The sequence below is a fragment of the Mus pahari genome, chromosome 16 (genome assembly GCF_900095145.1).
Source record: "Mus pahari chromosome 16, PAHARI_EIJ_v1.1, whole genome shotgun sequence".
Taxonomy (NCBI): domain Eukaryota; kingdom Metazoa; phylum Chordata; class Mammalia; order Rodentia; family Muridae; genus Mus; species Mus pahari.
The window spans coordinates 27,452,472-27,459,942 of NC_034605.1; the positions used below are offsets into that span (position 1 = coordinate 27,452,472).

General features: G+C 43.2%; 2 non-coding genes across 2 annotated transcripts; one reads left to right on the plus strand and one right to left on the minus strand.

Moving 5' to 3' along the window:
• Positions 1 to 1,500: 1,500 nt before the first annotated feature.
• Positions 1,501 to 1,573, minus strand: Trnar-ucg. Its single transcript has one exon. It is a non-coding gene; the product is annotated as a tRNA-Arg (tRNA).
• A 2,638-nt stretch (positions 1,574 to 4,211) lies between these two features.
• Trnaw-cca lies at positions 4,212 to 4,283 on the plus strand. The gene has a single exon. It is a non-coding gene; the product is annotated as a tRNA-Trp (tRNA).
• Positions 4,284 to 7,471: the final 3,188 nt, after the last annotated feature.

Sequence of the window (7,471 nt, forward strand, 5' to 3'; positions counted from 1 at the left end):
AAGCTCTGCCTAGATGAGACATTGCTTTTTCAAAGACAACAATGAGAGATCACACTGGAGACACTGTGGAAGGTGGATTATGTCCACCATACTGTTGCTCTTCCTTCTATGAGAGCAGATTACCTCATAATGAAAAGGATTTGACCATCAAAATATTTTGTAACTTCACTCAGAAGTATTCTTTTTGGTGTTAAAATATTTAGAGCCAGATAAAGAAACAAAAGATAGTCTTGCCTGTAAAATATTTCGATGGAATACTAAAATGCTAATTTTAATGACTCCTAGTATTTTCTGTCCTCCCGACATACCACTTGTCAGACTAGAAAAACATGCAGCAACACTTCCTCATGCAGCAAACACTTCTTTCTTCACCCTGATCCTTGCTCTGTTTACAGCCAATGTGTACATTGTGTTCAAGAGCTTAGGGCTTTTTTTTGTGAGTAGCTTCTTGTCTTGTCTTGTCCTGTCCCTTCCCTTTCCTTTTCCTTCCTTCCTTCCTTCCTTCCTTCCTTCCTTCCTTCCTTCCTTCCTTTCCTTTTTAAATTCAAACAAAAACAAAACAAACAAACAAACAAACAAACAAACAGAAACCCCCCCAAAAAACCAAGTAAGGCTTTTGCTCTGTAGCCCAAACAGGCCTCCCACTTGGAATCTCCCCGCCTCAGCCTGAGGGCCGGGATAACAGGTATGGGCTTAGCTACCAACACTCAGCAAACTTTTTATTAGGATGTTTTCAATGTGTAATGAAAACAGGGAATTATTTGTATATTTATCATCCACAGTCAACAAGTAACTGTTTATTAGTTTCATCTACTTTTTCAATGTTTTGCTGAATAACATTAAATTAATTTGGGGACGTATGATTAAATATATAAACATGTATCACATGAACATATGTTAATACAGCCACTGTGTCCTTGTCCAATTGAAGACAATGTAACAATTCTTTTTTTTTTTTTTTAAATTGGATATTTTCTTTATTTACATTTCAATGTTTTCCCCTTTCCAGGTTCCCTTCGGAAACCCCCTATCCCATCTCCTCTTCTCCCTGCCTCTATGAGGGTGCTCCCCAACCCACCCACCCATCCACCCAACAATTCTTTAAAGGTATCTAGTAATGTTTTGTCCCCTTCCTTGTCTTAACTCCCTCTGAGACTATGTTTCATTCTGCAGTCCTTGCTGAAACCCCTTGTGGAGACAGTGTGATCTTTAAACTTGTGGTTATGCTCCTGCCTCTGTCTGTATAGAGTATTGGGATTACAGTATTGGTAGCTGCTTTTATAAACTGCGTCTGGTCTAAATTGCTTCATATTGTTCGACTGTAATGGCTACTTCAGTCTCTTAGTTTGGAGAAGTCTTCCAGAGTTTCTGCTTTGCTATTTTGCTCTGATACAGACTTTTTTCAGTCTTCTCTGTGTTTACCCGGTACTAACTTTATACATCAGGAAGCAATTGTCAGATAACCTATTGTCAAATTTAAGAAAAGTAAAACAGCCAGCCCAACCACGAAGGGATTCGAACCCTCAATCTTCTGATCCGAAGTCAGACGCCTTATCCATTAGGCCACGTGGTCCCACATGGAGGGGCTGCTGCTCGTGTATTATTGGAAAATAACCTTTTCTCTTCGTGCTTTATGATAGTGATTGATGTTATCACGAATTTATTAGTGAAATACGTTTAAATTTAATATCATGGAGTTCCAACCAGGAACTCTTGAATATCGGAATCTGATGCATCAATTATAGATGCTTTTGTAGTTGTTTTAAAATAGTTCAATGGGAAGCAAGGCTAAAAGGCCATTCAAGCACAAGGGCTTCACAGGGCGTTAAAGGAGGGGAGCCACTGCTGTACACACAGATGTTTCCAGGTCAGGAATTCACCTTGTGCTCGCCACAGACCCACTCAAATAGATCTGAGACATCAATTCTGAAAGTATAAAAAGAGATTCATGAACAGAGACCAGAAATTTTATAATCTGGACGGTCGTTGGAGGAGCAACAGGACCTGTTAGTCCTGATATGACTCAGCTTCAAGCGAAGATGAAGGTGAAGGCGATCGGGCTGGTCCCATCCGCCACTGCTGTCCCCACCGTGTAGTTCCACACTCATAAGGTGTCCCCACTTTGCTCCGCTGAGGCGACCTGCGGGTGCTCTACTGTGCTGTACAGATTCCTCAGATTCATTTGTCCAAACCTAGATCTTCTGTATGTCACTGTACTGGGAGATGATGCCTGTAAAGAGGTGATAAGGCAAAACGGGACTGTAATTCTTACATTCTTACAAGAAGAGTGTGTTTAGAACACTTGTCCACAAAAGAAGACCACATAGATAGAGAAGATCATTGCCTGCAAGCCAAGGGAAAGAATCCTTAAGGAGAATGTGTGTGTGTGTGTGTGTGTGTGTGTGTATGTGTGCATGCATAAATACACTCACACATATATAGTATATATTCAGTATGTACTGTGTGTATATCAGTATACTATATATATATATATATATATATATATATATATATATATATATATAGTTTTTAAAAAGTAAAAAACAAACAAAAAGAAATTCCTGTGTTTAAATTCAGCACCCTATAGTATTCGTTCTGGCAGCCCTATATGACGACTACTTTGTCTTTCCCCATCCTAGAAGGTCAGAAGTTGTGTCTCTCTCCCTCTTCCCCACTTCCTTCTGCCCCCCCGGGTGTCACATTGTAGATTGGAATATCCTGGAATTCACTGTGTAGCCCAGATCAACTTCACACTGAAGGCTTATGTGATTCTAGCCTGTTACTCCTTTTAAGAGTTCATTTCACAGTACTTGGGAGGCAGAGGCAGGCGGATTTCTGAGTTCCAGGCCAGCCTAGTCTACAGAGTGAGTTCCAGGACAGCCAGGGCAATACAGAGAAACCCTGTCCTCAGCTTGCAGAGAGAAAACAAGTCTCATTCTGACTTGAGGGAAAGGCTTTGAAGATACTAACGGTCTGAGGAGCAAGAAAAAGTGATTGGGTCTAACTATGTCAGCTGCTATCCTGTCCCATCCGACAGGGCTGCCTATAGTCAATCGAAAGCAACTGACCAGGTGGCTCTAGAAGGCTTATTTGAGAAGAAGGAACAAAAGGTTCCCTCAGATTTCCCCTGCTTTTTGGGAGCATAATCTTAAACTGGTCATGAGGGCACAGACCTGGAATCCCAACAGTCTGGAGCTTCGAGCAAGAGGATTAGGAGGTTTAAGGTCATTTTCAGGTACTTTGTAAGCTTGAGGCAAAGCTGGACCACCCAAAACCCTTCCCTAAAATAAACCAATGGAAAACCGAGAAATAAATAAAGAAATCAAAGAATACACAACATAGGCTGGGACAGGGGGAACTCCCAAACTTTTCCCTCCAGCTCACCTGGGCATTTGATCAGAACACGCTTTTGACCGTCTTCATATTCTACAGCAGGAAGATGTCCTTTTTCTCAATCCTCAGCTGTAAGAGGCTTCTATAATGTATGGAATCCCAGCATTTGTCACACCGAGGCAGGAAGATGGCTGCAAATTCGAAGCAAGACCCTGTCTCAGAATAATGGGCTCTTGGGCACTCAAACTCTCAAGTAGCCGGCTACTTTGCTTAGAAATACAATCCTTTAGAAAACCGAGAACCCCTTCCCCTCCCCTGACCCTAGTAACAACAGCAGTAATAGATCCATGGTTCCGCTGTTTCTGGGGTAACAGGTGAGGCCCACGGAATCCAGGATTATCTTAGCGAGGGTGCTTTTTTTTGTGTCATTGCTGTGAACCGAGCGACCGGTGTAGGGACTGCCAGGAGGCTGGTGGAGCATGGCCTGAAGGCGAGGCTTTCGGGCCAATAGTGGCCCTCCAGGCAGAAAATGGTCGTCGCACTCTCAGGCCAGTTCTTGTGGCTCACTGCAAAGCTAAAAGTCTGCTCTAGGAGTAGAAGAGATGTTTCTTGGTCCTGTTTGCTTGGAATCTAAACTACATTCATCTATTGTTTTTCTGAAAATGAAACAAAATTAGCAAATGAGAAGACTGTATGAAAGTAGCAGGAGTGTTTAGAAGTTAAGGTTAAATAGGCAGAATTCCTTACTCTGTCACACAGGGCCTTAATAACGCTATAAAATTTGAGAGCATAAAGGATCAAACTTTGAAGCTTATTTCAGCACGGGTAGAAAGGTTATTCAGGATACTTAAACTAGCCCGAAAAGCGACTGTAAGTGTGACCTCGTGGCGCAACGGTAGCGCGTCTGACTCCAGATCAGAAGGTTGCGTGTTCAAATCACGTCGGGGTCAAGTGTTTTGGTCAAGGTCCATGAAGAAGAGTTACCTAAGTTCCTTGGTTCCTCAAGGCTGTGTAGACAAAAAGAAGCGCACTGCATGTTTGCGTTCAGTGAAATTTCTGTTATCTCTTGCTCTTGGGTGGTTACTGACATTGAAAAGTGGGGGGCGAGTTCCAGCTATGACTACTCTTTTACAAGAGGGTTTGTAGAGAACACAACAAGAATAACACTAAGTGGAGTGGTTCACAAGATCAGAACGAACTGACAACAGAACTGGTAAGGCCTAGGAGCCGGCTACAGCATCAGTCAGGATCGGGGACCAAAAAGCCTGCAAGGAAAGGGCAAACCTCTGTGCAGGTTAGTCTTACGTCAACTTGACATAAACTAAGTGTGATCTGAAAGGAGGAAACCTCAACTGAAAAAAAAAAAAATGTCTCTATAAGATTGCAAGGCCATAAGGCATTTTCTTTTTTTTCTTTTTTTCTTTTCGGTTTTCCGAGACAGGGTTCTCTGTATAGCCCTGGCTGTCCTGGAACTCACTCTGTAGACCAGGCTGGCCTCGAACAAAGAAATTCGCCTGCCTCTGCCTCCCAAGTGCTGGGATTAAAAGCATGCGCCACCACTGCCCGGCCATAGGGCATTTTCTTGTTAGCGATTGATGAGGGAGGGGCCAGTCCTTTGTAGGTGGTGCCATCCCTAGACAGGTAGCCCTGGGTCCTAAAAACAAAACAAACAAACAAACAAACAAACAAAAAACCGCAGACTGAACAAGCCAGTAAGCATCATCCTTCATGTCATCTGTATCAAGTTCTGACTGCAGGTTCTTGCCCTGTTTGAGTTCCTGTCCTGACTTCCTTTAATGGTGGACTTACAATGTGGAAGTGTAAACCCTTTCCTCCTCAACTTGCTTTTTAGGCTTAGTGTTTCATCGCAGGGATAGAAATCCTAATTAGGAGCAACTCTAAAGGCTCCAGGAAGCTCATCAGGCTGTAGTGCCCAGCGTGCTTCAACCCACGACTTTAGTACATACTCTAGCAACGCCGGACCTTTCTGGTGACCTCACCACCCACCCGGATCTTCTATCTGTGGCACGGCTTTGACCGTGGTGATTATTGGGCACTCAGGTCGATCTGGTTAGCCTCCATTGCTTTCAAGAACGACGTTCCCTAGGAACATCTACTGCAGAACCAACTTCCTGCTCACTACCCTTCCCACCAGGAGGTGCAGTCATTGGTTTGCTGCGCCCTGGGCCATTGGACTCTTTATCTCTACCCGTGTTAATCCCACCAAACAAGAGAGTAAAGATCGTTACCCAAATTCTTTGGTCAAATTAAGCAAACTTTTTTTTTTTTTTTCTGTCAGACAGGGCTCTCTCTCTAAAGCAGGGGTTGAAAACAAAATCATTGAACACAGGCGGAAGGGTTAATAATAGTAGTAATAATAATAATAATAATAATAATAATAATAATAATAATAAAAACCAAAAACCTGCAAGACTGGGGGATTTTCAAAAGTTGGGGGATTTCCAAAGAAATTTGGTTATGTACAAACTTGGCTGAACATTTTAAAATGATTTGGTAGAACAGCTTATTTTATCAGGGTATATTCAAGAAATGAGTCCAACTCCATAGGGTGAAACAGATTAAAGTACAGTCCACTTGATTTTTGCAGCAAACAGAAATGAACTTGTCTGACCTTGTGACAAAATGTCTTCCATCCTTCAGATGGAGTCAGGCTGGTTCATCGCCCACCATCCATCCCTCTGTGCGTGAATTCTGTCTCCAATTATCGATGGTATCACTTAGGTTGAGACTGTTAGGTTGTTAGATTCATTTGCTGTAAACTGTTTTCCCGTGTGTGTGTGTGTGTGTGTGTGTGTGTGTGTGTGTGTGTGTGAACAATGAAGTATGCGTTGGAAAAATATACCTGACTGCCTGTCTGTGATGCATAAGTCGTAAAGATACAAACACGAAACTACTCACCTCTACCCAGTTTTTCTTGTGCTCAATTAAATGTGTATCTTTATTGTGCTTGCTTTTAAAAATTAAGATTGATCTACCAGACAAGTTGTGACTGTGCACACTGTGGAGCCGCTGTGGTGTTTGAATGTTATGCTTGCATTATGCTATTTGAGATAGTCTGTCTGTGTAGCTGAGGCTGGTCTTAAACCTCTTATCCTCCTGCCTCCATTTCTAGAGTTTACAGACATGCACTTGACTTCTGATTATCTTTTATTTTTCTCTGTAACTCTTACCCTGGCAGCCCCCTGTGCCTGTTAGCCCTGTGTTACTGGTCTTTCAGGTCCTGAAGCCCATTTTGCTTTTTCTCTCCACAGGACTTTTGTGTCTGATGTTTCTGGGAATGTGTTCTGAAAAGGTATTCTCTGCCCTTCGATGCTTGATTTGGATATTTGTTTTTCGGTGTGCAACTGAAAAAAATTAGTCCCTCCAAAGCAGCCTTTCTTCTGACTCTAGTCAAGCCTTTAGTTCCTGAATGGTCTCCACCACGAAGTCCTGGAAAATCAGTATGTATGAATCTGTAACCCCAGAGCCTAGCAAAACAGATGATAAATGAAAGGTCATGACTTTCTAGGTATGATGAAGGGGGAAGTTTATTATAGATAAAAGGGAGACATAGCCTGAGACATCTGGGAGACATCTGACACATCTGGGAGAGTCCTTAGTGGTCATGACCCTGAATGATGTGGGAGAGGGGGAAGGGAGAGAGGGGAACCACGTACAGCAGCCAGGAGGCCAAAGGTACAAGAGGGACAAATAACCAGAAAGTCTGGATTATACACAGAAGAGCCTCAGAGTGGGGTGGGGGAAGGGCAACCTAGTCCCTGGGCTGGAGAGTCCCGGGTGAAGGGCAGGGTGTGGCAGCCATGCCCTGTCACAGGTAAGGACTGGCAGATGCAGAGAGCCTGGAGGCCAGGTCTGATTTGATGTGTTAAATAGATAACTCAGAAGCTTGTCCTGGGTTTGAAACTTAACCGCATACAGAAGAACTATGGAAGGAGACAGAAGATATATATATCACAAAATACTACTAAAGCCGGGTGTGGTGGCCCATGCCTTTAATCCCAGGACTCGGGAGGCAGAGGCAGGCAGATTTCTGAGTTTGAGGCCAGCCTGGTCTACAAAGTGAGTTCTAGGACAGCTAGGGCTACACAGAGAAACCCTGTCTCGAAAAACCAAACCA